Source organism: Diabrotica virgifera, chromosome 5 (genome assembly GCF_917563875.1).
Source record: "Diabrotica virgifera virgifera chromosome 5, PGI_DIABVI_V3a".
NCBI classification, from domain to species: Eukaryota; Metazoa; Arthropoda; class Insecta; order Coleoptera; family Chrysomelidae; genus Diabrotica; species Diabrotica virgifera.
Window position 1 is genome coordinate 23,085,017 of NC_065447.1, and position 16,262 is coordinate 23,101,278.

A 16,262-nucleotide genomic window follows, 5' to 3' on the forward strand; every position below is an offset into this window, starting at 1 on the left:
AGCAAGGATGACATACATCCACATGTAATATTTATAATCTTAAGACATATAATGTAGCAATAATGTTATTTAGAGGTTTTTACACCTATTGAAGTGGCTAGTTTCAATTACTTGTACACTGGACGTTTACACTGATGATGGTCAGTTTGACCAAAAACGTTTTGTACTTCCACTCCCTTGTGGATATATTTTAAGAATTTTAATAAATTCATATACCTATATACAACAGAAGTGTTTAATTCATTCCACGTTGTTTTAACGAAGGTATACAGCCAACTACAGGGTTTACCCTTTTTAAAATTTTCTTATTTATTCTTACTGTCCTGTGATATTCGTAAGATTATTTTTTAATACTTACATATAAAATTCAAGTCTTTATATAAAAACAGTCAGTGACATTGATCCCAATTAATGTGACACACATGTTTCAACTTGTCAAAGTGAAAAGCACAGTTTGGCAAATTAATTAGATGAAGATACAATTAATAAAATATTAGTTAATTTATTTATAGATACAGTTTTATTCATGAAATAATCTTACCGAAGTAAATCGGGCGCTTAAATTTGCCTATTTGTGGTCTCCACGTGACAATTTGACATTAGATGCAGAACTAAAAGTGTATTATGGATATTTTCTTAAATGTGACAGTTTTCAAAACTATCAAACTGCTGGTTGCAATTGAACAAAAAAAATCTACTTAAAAATTCTTACTGTAATTTTCTACACTAGAAAATTACCAATGTAACAATAATCTGATTGGACAGAATTAAACACGTCATCAAAAATCTTACTATACGATTGGAAGTAAAAATCATTAAAAAATAATCAGTAGTAATTGCACAAGAGCTCTAAAATTCTATATTAATTTTAGAGATCGGGTGCAATTTGTTGCGATTATTTAATGAATAAAACTGTTCAAAACCAAAATTTTGTTGTAATTTATTTATGTAAGTACAAATTAGTACAATTAAACACACAGTTGTTATAAATATTTTACGGTTGGAAGTCATCACTTTTATAATTGTTAAAATATTAATTGTCATTAATATCACTGAATGTATTTTTTTATAGCAACGAAGGGCATCTGACGTAATATACTTGACGACAAGAAATTATCAAAAATTATCAGTAGTAATTGCAAAAGAGCTCTAAAATTATCGAATTTTTCCCGAGTGACACTTTGACAGTTTTAATTTCACGACCCGAAGGGGAGTGAAATTATGTCAGAGTGTCACGAGGGCAAAAATTCTATAATAATTTTAGAGATCGAGTGCAATTTGTTGCGATTATTTCATTAATAAAACTGTTCAAAACCAAAATTTTATTGTAATTTATTTATGTAATTACAAATTAGTACAATTAAATGCACAGTTGGTATAATTATTTGACGGTTGAAAGTCATCACTTTTATAATTTTTAAAACATTAATTGTTATTAATGTCACTGAATGTATTTTTTCGTAGCAACGAAGGGCACCTGACGTAATATACTTGACGACGGGATATTATCAAAAATTATCAGTTTAATTTTTATTTCTCTAGCTTTCTATTGGTCAGAATCTCCTATGAATGAAATAATCGCTGTAATTTTTATTTTTGTAGCTTTCTATTGGTCAGAATCTCTATGAATGCAATAATCTCAATAATACCCCTGGTAAACACTTAAACAGTGATAAAGATGACGATGGGTTGCAGGAGATAATAATTTGAAGAAAGTTGGACTCAAAATCGAACAAAAATACAGTAGCATTAGAAGCTGAGACAATTTGGGACAGGGCGTGAAGTTACAGGTAATTTTCATACAAGAACTTTGAGGGGAATAAAATAATGGGCTAATTTTAAAACAAGAACGAATTAAAAAATAATACACTTTTTATACTACTGTTGTGTAAATAAGTTGCTTTATTTCAAACTAGTATAATGTATTTTTCTTACATTTGCAAACTACGTAATCTTGTATTTTATATTCCCATAAAAACCCGATCTAAACTGTAAATATTATTGAGAGAAAAATTAATAAATCACTTCTTCTTCACGCCATTTCCTTAACAGAGTTTGGCGACCACCAACTGAAATTTTTCTCTATTTTATGGTAATCGTATAATTTATGCTGACCATTTTGATGTCGAGCCATTGGCGTAAGTTTTGCAGTCAAGATAACTTCTTTGCTACGATGACTCGTCTTCCTTCGATCTTTCCTTCAACGATCAAATGCAGAAATTTCTACTTATAATAATTATGTACAGCCTACTAGACCAGCACGGATCTGTTTTGAGGTGGATGTGAGAGGTGGCATTCGTATTTTTGCAGATAAAATTAGGTAACAACTTCAATAATTATAAAATTGACTTATGCTCTTTCTCAAATATGCCCGGAACATTAATAAAAAAATTTAAATATTTAAAAATTTCGAAAAATATCGATGTTTTTCTATTTTCATTGGTTATTAAAATTATTCATTTTGGAACAAAGTCGTAGGGAAATAAAATAAAGATAATTAAATTTTGTATGATATACTGGTTAATAATGTGTTAAATTATTATCCTTCCAGCAAAATAGCAATAAACACAAAATAAGGGGGCAAAAAAGCCTGTTTTATTCAATGTTTTCAACCACTTTGTTTGCACTTAGAACCTTCGTAATTCGCTTAGAAAATTATTACAACATACTTAAATCGTCCACCAAATTTCATTAGAATCGACCTAATAGATTTTGCATAATAATTTTGCAATATAATTTTTTTTTAAAAAGTTCAAATTATTTAAAAGCTTTCTAAACAAAAACTAGACCATTTAGAAGTTTGCTATTGCATTTTTTTTGCGTATAAAAAGTCGCTCTACGTATCTACTAATATACTTTACAGAATTAAAATCGGATTATTTAAGCGGCCTTAGCACTGTTTTAAAGTTATAAACAATGTTTTGGCTTATAAACAAATACAGTACACTCTGGAGATAAATCCCTAAGCAGGTCGCTGTTTATGTTTAAATTAGAATTTTTTGGCATATATATCATACTAGTGACGTCAGCCATCTGGATGTGATGTTGTAATCGATCATTTTTTAAATGAGAATAGGGGTCGTGTTATAGCTCATTCGAAAGGTTATTTAATTCTCTATTCACTAATATAAACATTAACATAATTATTTAAACAGGGTGCCCAAAATTTTTTTTTAAATTAAATTAATTGAGACAAAAAGAAGAATGTGTATAATTTATTTTATTCGAAATACATTTTACTGTTGTCCTAAAAAGGGAAAAAATATTTATTTGAAAAATAGCTATTGTTTTTCGCTTAAATTCAATATTAAAGTTTCCACCCACGAGCCTTTTAACAGTTTGAACATTTAATTTAAGCGAAAAGCAATGTTAATTTTTTAAATTAACATTTTTCTGTTTTCTGACTGCATTAAAATGTATGTTGCATAAAATAAATTAGCTACATTTTTCTTTTTGTCTCAATTAATTTAATTCAAAAAAAATGTTTTGGCACCCTGTATAAATAATTATGTTAATGTTTATATTAGTGAATACAAAATTGAATAGCCTGTCGAATGAGCTGTCACAGGGCCCCTATTCTCATTTAAATAAAATCATCGATTACGTCATCATGCCCAGATGGATGACGTCACCAGTATGATATATATGCCAAAAAATTAGAATTTAAAAATAAAAATCGACCTGTTTCGGAATTTATCTCCAGAGACGCCCATTCTAGAGAAAATGAATTTATTCCAACTCAAATTTCCTCACTGTATTTGTTTATAAGCCAAAAAATTGTTTATAACTTTAAAACGGTGCTCAGGCCGCTTAAATAATCCGATTTTATTTCTGTAAAGTGTAATAGATAGGTAGAGAGTCTCTTTATATGTAAAAATTAGCAAACTTCTAAATTTTTAAAAAAATTTAGATTGCATAATTATCATGCAAAATCTATTAGGTCGATTTTAATGAAATTTGGTGGACGGTTTAAGTATGTTGTAAGAATTTTCTAAGCGAATTATGAAGGTTCTAAGTGTAACGAAAGTGGTTGAAAAACATTGAATAAAAACATGCTTATTTTGCCGCCTTATTTTGTATTTATTGCTATTTTGCAGAAAGGGTAATAATTTAAGACATTTTTAGCCAGTGGTATATCATACAATTTAATTATCTTTATTTTATTTCCCTACGACTTTGTTCCAAAATGAATCATTTTAAAGTTATAAGCAAAGAAATTAAAAAAAAATTGATTTTTTTTCGAAATTTTTAATTATTTAATTTTTTTTATTAATTTTCCGGGCATATTTTTGAGAAGGAGCATAAGTCAATTATTATTATTGAAGTTTTCACCTAACTTTATCTGAAAAAATCCGAATGCCACCTCGTACATCCAAAAAGAGACGTTTTTTCACAGATCTGCCCTGGTATATACACATAATTGACGTTTCATATATGAATGTTAAAATATTATAACTTATTAGTAGTTGATATAAAAGTTTCCTGATAAATCAGTAGGTAATATCTACATTTATTGCTATACAATATATTTTCGTTATATTTGTTTTTCCACCAGCAGTAAAGTTGTATTTATTTCGGATTTTTCCATCTCACGTTTCACGCAAAACGAAAAATAATCGTTGAAAGCATTTATTTAAAATTCGTAATGTTTAATTTATGGGACAGATCGTGTGCAAAAATTGCTTAACTGAGAGAAAATGAAAAAAAGGGCCGCGATTGAATCTGCAGTTCATTCGAACGTAAATAGAGAAGAGTTATTCGCTGGCTGCAAATGTCCGAATTACACAATAGTTTTGTAGGTTTCACAGAGCTAATTTAAGCCGAAAATACACCAGTTACGAATTTTATTGAAGTGTAATAAAGTTCTGGAGTATTAGAATAGTCTAAAAACAATATCGATTTGATGGATACTTCATCACAAATTATTTTGTAAAGACAACAATTAACTGAAATTTATTGAGCCCTACCTATGAGTATTTGTATCAATGTTTCAAAAAACTTCGCGTGGAGCTTGAGAATGTCCCGTTCTATCTGTTTCGGACATTGAGCAATTTGGTCCTTCAAGCCTGATGAATGAATAAGCGTTGAAAGCATTTATTTAAAATTTGATATATTTAATTTATGGAACAGATATCGTGCAAAAATTGCTTAATTAAGAAGAAAAAAAAAACAGTAAAATTCTGTATAAAAGGTATATTTAAAAAACCCTCAAAAGGGCCACATCAATCACATAACTAGTTTTCGACTAGTTTACCAGTCATCATCAGTGCTTACCTAAAATGAATATAACCTGATAAAAAAGGCAAAGATGTTGAAATTTTGACTAGGGTTAAAAAATAGTCGGTTATACTCACGTGCAATGGTTTAAAAGGCTACCTTAAGCCTGGATGTATAAAATATTTTATAATTTGCCCTAGGTAACATCTGAGATGTAGATATGACTTGTTCACATGTTGGAAGTGAGAAGGCAAGTGACAATGAAATGGTTGGGAACCTCAGAACAATGACAAGACAAACGACAGTTCCACAGGTAGTTAAAAATAACCTGTCATATTTAAAAATAAGGTATGCAGATTGTTAAAATTAGAAATTATGTAACAACACACTCCTTTGTGAAAATTATCATTTAAAATTCATTAAACTAGTTGTTATAGTAAAAATGGATTCATGCAAACTGTAAGTGGAACTAGTTAGGCAAACCACATTACACAGAAGTTTTTTGTTCGACAACTCAATACAGTAATAAAATCTTATTATCAAGAGATCCAAGATTTAGAAAACGCAATTTTGTGGTGAATTAAAATTATCGAATTTATTTAACTTATTAGTAACTGTTGGAATTTGTGTAAGTGTGTAAGAAATCGTAATGGGGTTTCTGAGGTGTAAAAATGTCTTAAATAATCTAGGGGATGTATCATTAAGAAAGCACAAACTCAAACTGAGGCGACTATTTCCTAAAGGCATCGCAGGCTGCCAGGATCCCTAAGGGTCCAAAAACCAAAACCGTAATAGGATGATGACAGTGGGGGCTGGGGTGTATGAGATGTCTGTGAGGAAATTAGTGAAAAAGGGAAGAAGAGCGAGACCCAGAAAAAAAATTAGACTGTTGATTTGGTTTTGCTAAAGATGAGTATTTTTTTTTAAATTTGACAGGTTATTTTTAACTACCTGTGGAACTGTCGTTTGTCTTGTCATTATTCCGAGGTTCCCAACCATTTCATTGTCAATTGCCGTCTCACTTCCAACATGTGAACAAGTCATATCTACTTCTCAGATGTTACCTAGGGCAAATTAGAAAATATTTTAAACATCCAGGCTTAAGGTAGCCTTTTAAACCAATGTTTTCTTGAAGGACTATTTTAACTGGGCTTTGACCCACATATTTTTGTATAATACTATCTTGGTGGTTAGCGTGTATATTGCACGTGAGTATAACCGACTATTTTTAAACCCTAGTCAAAATTTCAACATCTATGCCTTTTTTATCAGGTTCTATTCATTTTAGGTAAGCACTGATGTTGACTGGTAAACCAGTCGAAAACTAGTTAAGTGATTGATGTGGCTCTTTTGACGGTTTTTTAAATATACCTTTTATACAGAATTTTACTGTTTTTTTGTATTACATGGTATACAGCCAACTACAGGAAAACTTTTTTCTTGTGAATTTTTAATTAAGAAGAGTTATCCGCTGGCTGCAAATGTTTGAATTACACAATGATTTTTGTAGGTTTCACAGAGCTAATTTAAGCCGAGAATAGACCAGTTACGAATTTTATTGAAGTGTAATAAAGTTCTGGCGTATCAGAATGGCCTAAAACAATATTAAAAGTTGATCGCTTCGTTGGTTAACATCACAAATTATTTAGTAAAGACAACAATTAACTGAAATTTATTGAGCCCTGTCTATGAGTATTTGTAGCAACGTTTCAAAAAGCTTTGCGTAAAGCTTGAGAATAACCCGTTCTATCTCTTTCGGACATTGGGCAATCGAATTATATTGGAATTAATAGTATATTCGAATTATATATTTGGTCCTTCGAGCCGGGTGAATAATGAATCGTCAAAAGCATTTATTTAAAATTCGAAATGTTAAATTTACGGAACAGATCTCGTGCAAAATTTGTTTAACTGAGAAGAGCTGTTCGCTGGCTGCAAATGTCCGAATTACGCAATAGTTTTGGTTGGTTTCACAGAGCTAATTTAAGCCAAAAATACACCAGCTTCGAATTTTATTGAAGTGTAATAAAGTTCTGGAGTATTAGAATGGTCTAAAAACAATATTAAAAGTTGATAGTTTGGATGGATACTTCTTCACGAATTATTTTGCAAAGACAACAATTAACTGTAGTTTATTGAGCCCTATATATTTGTAGCAACGCTTTAGAGAGCCCTTTATGAAACTTGCTCTATCCTGCTCTATCTGTTTATGAGAACAAAATTTCCTTTGAATTGACCTTTATATCAGAATCTACTACACTATACATCCGTGCTGACTAAAAGTTGCTTTCTAACATTGACAAGTATCTTTACTGGAAATAAATTATTAAACTGAGTCCGCTCACTTTGACTGGGTTAAACACCGAGGCGAGAGGTCTCCATCTCCAACTGTTATGACTCGTCGGTTGTATGCAATAGTGGCTTAACTCAAACATTTATAAAATTAAGTTAAGATCACCAGAGGGCTCGAAAAAGCCTTATTTCTGACCTGCAACATTGGCAAAATAATACTCGTAGTAGTAATACCTTTGAGTTGTGCCACTATAGCAGGGAATTTTCGATATTTTCAAACTGTATCCGTGAGAATTTTGGAGTTGCGTGAAACTAAATAAAAGGAATAATTTTATTGTTTTAAAAATGTCAGATACGTACCAGTATTAGAAAAGAAGTGAGTTAATTAATTAATTATATAATGAATATTTTAATGAAATAAGTACAATGAATGCATTGTTTTAGGTTAAAAGAGACCCTATAGATAGTAGTCAATGGAAAGTAGAGCTTCTTTCCTCTAATGAAAATATCCCTAACAATGAGAAAGATGATGCTCAGTCCAATATTAGACCAGGGCGCATCTGTAAAAATATTAGTACATTTGGACGTTGAGAGGTGACGCAAATATTTTTGCAGAAATTGCTTGAAAATAACTCAAATAATAATATTTGAGTTATCCTCCCTCTCAAAAAGGTCCGGAACATTGTTTAAATAATCAAAATGTCAAAAAATGAAGGAAAAATTCGATTTTTTTCTTCGTTTTTTGATTATAACTTTCAAATATTCATTTCCAAGAAAAGTTGTACTGACATAAAAGTTGCGTAATAAAATTTCCTACAATATGGAATTAGTTGAAAATTTAAAAAATAGTCACCCTTGTTGCAAAATAGCAATAATTGCGATAAAACCATACAAAAACAAGTATTCGCATTTTACGTTTTTCAACCATTTATGTTACACTTAGGACCTTCATGTTTCACCCAGAAAAACCTTATGATACATTAAAACAATACTGTAAATTTCATTAAGATCGGTTCAACAGATTTTGCAAAATAAATTGTGAAATCCAGCTTTCGCAAAAAAAAAAATTCATTTTTTCAAAATGTTACAGGACTGAAAATAAAGAAGATATCAAGTTGAAGTTTTTTTTGCATATAAAAGTGTACTGTACCTTTCATTTGCAATTTGCAAAATTAAAATCGATTAACTACCACGGCGTCAGAAATTTTTTTAAATAAACATTAATTATTGGTGCTACGCGCAGGACAGCGGATAGTTTGCTCTGATTGGGCATTCCAATGACCTTTGATAGTGATTGATACATTTTAATTTTTATTACATTTCGATATAAATAAATAAATTTGTTTATTGCAAAATAAAAACACATACTCTATCCTTTGAAATAACACTCTTTTTAGCAAAAACTTTCTTTGTTCATATATTTTAACTTAGAAAATAAGAGTTTATTATTTTTAAACATATGCAATTGTAAACAATACTTCACCAACAATAATAAAATTAGTTTGATTTTTGTGGAATTAAAATATTAAAATAAAACAAAATATATAGTAAGACAATAATATATTAGATAAAGGTTGAAAGAAATTTTGGTGGAAATCAACTTTGTTAATCGAACACCGCTGTCCTGCTCGTAGAACCAAAAATTAATGTTTATTTAAAAAGTTTCCTGACGCCGTGGTGATTAATCCATTTTAATTTTGCAAATTGCAAATGAAAGGTACAGTACACTTCTATAAGCAAAAAACAATTCAACTTGCTATCTGCTTTATTTTCAGTCCTGCAACATTAAAAAAAAATGAATTTTTTCTGCGAAAGCTGGATTTCAAAATTTATTTTGCAAAATCTATTGAACCGATCTTAATAAACTTTACAGTGTTGCTTTATTTATTTATTAAGCGCAACAGGCCTTGTAGGCCTAGGGCTAAAATGTTTACATTTCTGATTACATAAATAATATAGTAAATAACTTAATATAACTTACATAACTTATAAATTTTATTTAAATACACTTCAGTCTTTTTATACACTCCTTCACAACCTCTCTCCATCTCCTTTTGTCCAATGCTAGTTCTTTCCATCTCTCAATGTTACTTTTCTTCAAATCTTCATATACACTGTCCTTCCATCTTTTCCTTGGCCTGCCTTTCCTCCTCTTTTGTATTGGTCTTCGTGAAAGTACCATTTTTGGCATTCGTTTACTTCCCATTCTCTCTGTGTGCCCCAAGTATCGTATTCTCTGTGCTTTGATCGTCGTCGTAATCGTTGGCTCTTGATATAGTTCTTCCAATTCTTTATTGGTTCTTCTTCTCCACTGACCTTCTATGTTCACACCTCCATATATTGCTCTTTGCATTTTTCTCTCCCATCTTTCTAACAGGTCTGTTTTTGACTTTTTGAGCACCCATGTTTCGCTTGCGTATGTTACTGTAGGTCTGATAACAGTCTTATAAATTCTTATTTTTGTTTTTCTTGATACGTATTTGGATTTCAATAATGTGCGTAATGCTCCATATTTTTTATTTCCTTTAGCTATTCTTGCCTTTATCTCCCCTTCTTCATGACCATTTTCATCTATTTTGGCTCCCAGGTAAATAATTTCTTTGGCTCTTTTAAACGAGTATGTTTTTTCTCCATCTATTTGTACTATGATGTTATTCTCTTTTTCTTTTTGGATCTCTCCCATTATCATATACTTTGTCTTTTCTTCATTGATTTTAAGTCCGAATTTTTTGGCTTCTGTTATTATGTTTTTCATTAACTTTTGTAGTTCTTTTTTGCTTGTTGCTAATAGCGTCAGATCATCTGCAAATGCTATGCATTGGTGGCCGTTTTTAAATATCGTTTCTTGCATGTTTATTCTGTTTTTCCTGATTATTCCTTCCAATGTTAGATTGAATGCCATTGTTGATAGTGGGTCTCCTTGTCGTAATCCTTCCTTGGTTTCAAACTTTTTGGATGTATACCCTTTCCACGCTATTTCGTTTGTTGTGTTTTCCATCGTCATCTTTAGCATCCTGACAATTTTACTTGGTATCCCCAATTCTTTCATCAGTTCGTACATCTGCTGTCTATTTACTGTGTCGTAAGCCTGCTTAAAGTCTATGAACAAAGCATATAGTACTGTTTTATGTTCGTAACAGGTAGTCTGTATTTCTTTTAAGGCAAATATTTGGTCAGTCGTTGATCTGTTGTTTCTAAAACCTGCCTGGTATTCCCCCAGTATTTTTTCCGAATAATGACTTAGCCTTTTACTTATACTTTGTGCCAAGATTTTGTAAATTATTTCTAATAGTGCGATGCCTCTGTAGTTTTCGCATAGCATTCTATCACCTTTTTTATGTATAGGGCATATTCTTGCTATGGTCCACTCTTCTGGCATTTTTTCTACTTCCCATATTCTTTTTATCAGATCATATATCTCTTTCTGTAGTCTTTTCCCTCCTGATTTTATCATTTCGGCCGATATTTCTGTTATTCCTGGGCTTTTGTTATTTTTCAAGCTCTTTATTTCGTTCTTTATTTCTTGTTCTGTGGGTGTTTCTATTGCTATCTGATCATCTTCAATTTCAAGGTTTGTTTCCTTTTGTACTTCGCTCTTATTTAGCAGTTCTGTGAAATAGTTTTGCCAGTTTTCCATTATTTTTTCAGGCTCATTTAGCAACATCCCTTTATCATCTCTCATATATGGGTTGTTTTTTTGATATCCTCTTTCCATTTTTTTTGCTTCCTGGTAGAATGATCTTATTTCTTTTTTTTGAAATTTTTCTTCTATTTCTTTCAGTTTGTTCTCGTTGTATTTTCTCTTTTTGCTTCTACATTTTCTTTTCATGATTTTTCTCAATTCTCTGTATTCTTCTCTAGTGCTTTCTTCGTCATTTGTGAGATTTTTGAGTCTTACTTTTCTTATTGCTTCTGCTATTTCTTGACATTCTTCATCATACCAATCTTTTGTTTTGTGTTTTCTTTTGGTTTTCGCTAGGATTGCTTTACTTGTGTCCAAGATTGCTTCTTTGATATTTTGCCATTGTTTGTCTGGGCTTGACGTTTCTTGTTCCCTGATTAGTCTGTTGGTTATTCCCTGTTCATACTTCTTCTGTGTGTTGTTATCTTTTAGTAGTCCTATGTTAAATTGTTTTCCAATTTTTTCTGTTGTTTTATTGTTTCGCTTTATGTTATGCTCGATTTTATATTCTGCTCTCACCAGGTAGTGGTCAGAGTTACAGTCCGCTCCTCTCATGCTCTTTACATTTATTACATTGTTTGCATGCTTCTTCTCACAGTGTTGCTTTACTATATCATAAAGTTTTTCTGGGTAAAATATGAAGGTCCTAAGTGTAGCATAAATGGTTGAAAAACGTAAAATGTGAATACTTGTTTTTGTATAGTATTTTTAGCAATTATTGCTATTTTGCAACAAGGGTGATTATTTTTTAAATTTTTGACCAATTTTATATTGTAGGAAATTTAATTACGCAACTTTTATGTCAGTACAACTTTTCTCAGAAATGAATAGTTTTAAAGTTATAATCAAAAAACCAATAAAAAATTCGAATTTTTCCTTCATATTTTGACATTTTGATTATTTAAACAATGTTCCGAACCATTTTGAGTGGGAGGATAACTCAAATATTATTATTTAAAAAAAAAGTTTGAGTCACCTCTCAACGTCCATCTCAAAACAGATGCGCCCTGGACTATATGGAGAATGTTACTACCGAATGCACAGAGTGCATTGACGCAGAGGAGAAAATAGGTCCAAAAGTATCCTTTTTATAATAAAAAATATTTATCTGTTTTCTTCTTAGCTATTGGTCAATTTTTCCTAAGTACCTGGACAAGCTGATTTATTCTTAATATGTGTCTTTTTTTTCTTTTTTAGGTAGCAGTTCTAAATTGGCACATCAGAGATATCTGATGAAAATGTGAAGACTGAAGTACGAGAAGACGTGACACTGGCAGCCAGCCCATAACTGAAAAAAAATGGGTGTGTACTTTGTACGCATGTAAGAAGTTATACTTCTATTTAATGATTCCAACGAAATTAATATGTACTTTAAACAGTTTATTTATATTTTATTGAAATATTAAACTAATTTTAATACTTACTATTTTCCAAATTTTTTATTAAAACAATACCAAAAATTTAAAAAATAAAGAATAAAACACACACCAACACATTGCAAAATGCCACAAGGAAATGATTTCTGAACAATAATTGTTGCCAAATATTTTAACTAGATACGTATTTTCTGAAAAAAATTATACAGTGTGTCCACGGTTGGGGTGCCCAAGAGGAAAAACTTTTTTATTTTCAATTTTAGCGAAAAATGTCATTCTTTATAAAAAGTTTTGCTTGTTCTAAAATCCCATAAAACAAAATAAAATTCAAGTTTTTCAAATCATGCTTAATTTTGTAGCAAATTTTATGTATATCCCTATAGATTCTTGCACTAAGTTCGAAATTGCAACAATAATAACTTGGGAGAACAGCCCTTTCGCTTCTTTGAATTATGATACCAAACTTTGTCGTTCTCCTTGAAACATCTAATTATTTAATAATTATATAATTATTCATCCAATAATTTTACCAATAAATTTGATCCCAAGATAAATTCTTTTTTGAACGCTTAACATTGTCAAAAAAAAAAAAATGATAATTCGCCAATTATTTATCGAAGTTGACAGTTACTAAGCTACATTGTGGCTTGGCAACACTAGATTATTGTTACGATTTCGAACTTAGTGCAAAAATTTATAGAGAATTACATAAAATTGACTACAAAATTAAGCAGGATTTGTAAAACTTTGTAAAAATTTTATTTCGTTTTATGGGGTTTTAGAGCGAGAAAAACTTTTTATCAAGAATGATATTTTTCGCTAAAATTGAAAATAAAAAAGTTTTTCCTCTTGGACACCCCAATCGTGGACAAACTGTATAATAATATACTTAAAATGTATATATGTTACAGTTCAAGTTGATTCTCAGTTAGAGTTGACTCCAACTAGTTGGAGTCAACTCCAACTGAAACGAGCAGTAAAAGTTGATTTTAAAAATTTAAATCAACTTTTACTAGTTGGAGTTGACTCTTCCTGGATCGATTCAGTAAATGTTGATTATACGAGAATCTCAAGTTCATTTTTGATGAGTGTGCGTTTCTTTGTTTTGACCGTTTCAACTACTTATTAGTATAGTCTGTAACGTCGCCCCCGTTAGGTAAATTATTCTGATTCGATTTTTTGTACAAACTTACTCAAAGAAATACATCCGTATAACAATCCTTATAACAAATACACAGGGTGTCACGCGGTACCGCGGTCGAAAAATTGTTTAACCAATTTCAGTAAAGTCAGTCAGTAAAGACTCTTTATCGAACGAGTCTGATATTACGAGCAGAGGAACAGACGCGTTCGATAAAGAGTATTGAGGTGGTGCGTACAAAATTGTATCGTTAATCATAAAAAACATTAACACTTACTTACAACTTTGAGGAATTTTTTTTAATTTTAGACGAAATAAAAAATTCGTATGACAGTAATGACAGTAATGACAGATGACTTTTGCATGATGGCCGGTTTTGATGTTTAATCGATAGTTATCAATATTGTATACCTACCTAATTACTAAATCTGTAAAGTTTTGATTTATTTTGTATGAATATAATTGCGAAACACTACAGAATTTTACTTTTTGACATAAATTTTATTAATAATACGATAAATTTTGTACAATATTTTTAATAATTAAAGTAAATAAATTTTAATTTCACTCAAATAAATAATCGATTGCTGCCATTGACCACTTACATTCAATCTCGGTTAATTTGATTAATTATCGCGGCAGGTAAAGTAACATTTTTCTTTCAATACAACAAAGTGTTACTTTACTGCCGAAAATGAGGGCAAATGAGTACAATAATGAATGATTTTAGTGAAGTTTGGCGATAAACAATGATTTTAAACAAATTCGCAAAAATACATAGTTTTTTCACTTTGTACAATTTTTTTTAGATCCGTTGGGCCTTTTTTTCTCTAAAATTGACTGTTGTCGAGTTATTAGTGACTTAAAATTTGAAAAAGGCTAAAATAACCATTTTCAAGGTTTAATAACTCGGTTAAAGATAATTATTGTGAAAGTCGAGCGACCGGCCGTGGAGTAACGGCATAATCGCTGGCCTCATACGCCAGCGCACGTGGGTTCGAGCCCTGCTAAAGACAAACCATTTTCATTTTCAATAATGACACGAGCCGTCTCACCGTGCCTCGGAGAGCACGTTAAGCAGTCGGTCCCCCTGGGGGACATCGACACTAGTTACTTGAAACAGGGTTAAAGATGTAATTGATTAAAGCTACCTCTATAAGATCCTGAAGAAATTTTTGTCATTATTTCATTAATAAGATATTATTTTTAATTACCAACAATGAGCGCTAACCGTGTATTGAGGCGCCGTCAATGTGAGTGCGAGTGAGACTCACCATTGGATGGCTGGAATGGTGCATCTCTTTAGCACTCACCATTGCCGGCCGCCTAATGCGCACTTAGCTCTCATTGTTAATAATTAAAGTTAAAGCTTAGTAATAAAATAGTGACAAAAATTTCTGCTGGATCTTGTAGAGGGGGCTATAAACTTTGATTTGGTCACTTTCTGACTTTCATAATAATGGATTTTAACGGAGTTATTGAGCCTTGAAAATGGCTATTTTCGCATTTTTCAATTTTTAAATCGCGTATAACTTGACAACAATCAATTTTAGAGAAAAATCACAAAATACCTTTTTTTGCTCAGAATAACCCAAATGATCTAAAAAAAATTGTTCGAAGTGAAAAAATTATTTTTGTGAATTTGTCTAAAAAAATTGTTTAAAAAACAATTTATCGATCAAGTTACTGCCTGGCACCCAGTAGATTTGTTATAAGGACTTCTTTTTGAGTAAGTTTGTGCAAAAAATTCGAATCGGAGTAATTTACCTAACGGGGGCGACGATACAGCCTAGACTAATTTGAACATATTCAGTAACATTTAATTTCTAGAATCGGCTGTTTGTGTGAATCAGAATAAACTTTTACTAAATGGCATTGGGAAGAGTATACTTTTCCTAGTTGGAGTCTACTTTTACTAGTAAATGTTGAATATAAATCTTCATTTTATATTTATAATCAACTTTTACTGAAACCAGCCGTTAGAGTTGACTCCAACTAGTTGGAGTCAACCCAACTGGATAATCAACTTGAACTGTAACATATATACTAAAATGTACTATAAAAATGTATAAAAAATTAAAAATATTAAAGTGCATTGGGGATCGAACCCGCTTCCCGTCGAAAGGGCTCGACGGGAAAGTCGAAAATCAAAGTGCTTTCCCATTGCGCCACCTTCGCGTATCTGTCATGTGGGAATATACACCAATTGAACGTTTAAACCATAAACTTTTTAACAGTGGTTTATTATTTATATGAATTTAATCAAATTAGATTTTTGTGGAATTAAAGGAATATTTTGTGGAGTAACAATATATTAGGTGAATATTGGTAGAAATTTTGATGATAATCAAATTATGTAAATCAAAGCATTACATACAGTCGAACCCGCTTATTAGAATCCCTGTTATAGGAATATCCCGGTTTATGGAATATAAATTCAAGTTCCCGAAACATTTCCATTTACTCCTTAATAAATTTATCTGTTTATTGGAATAGGATCTAACTAGATAATACCGCTTATTAGCATATTTTGCAGGTCAATAAATATTTTTTT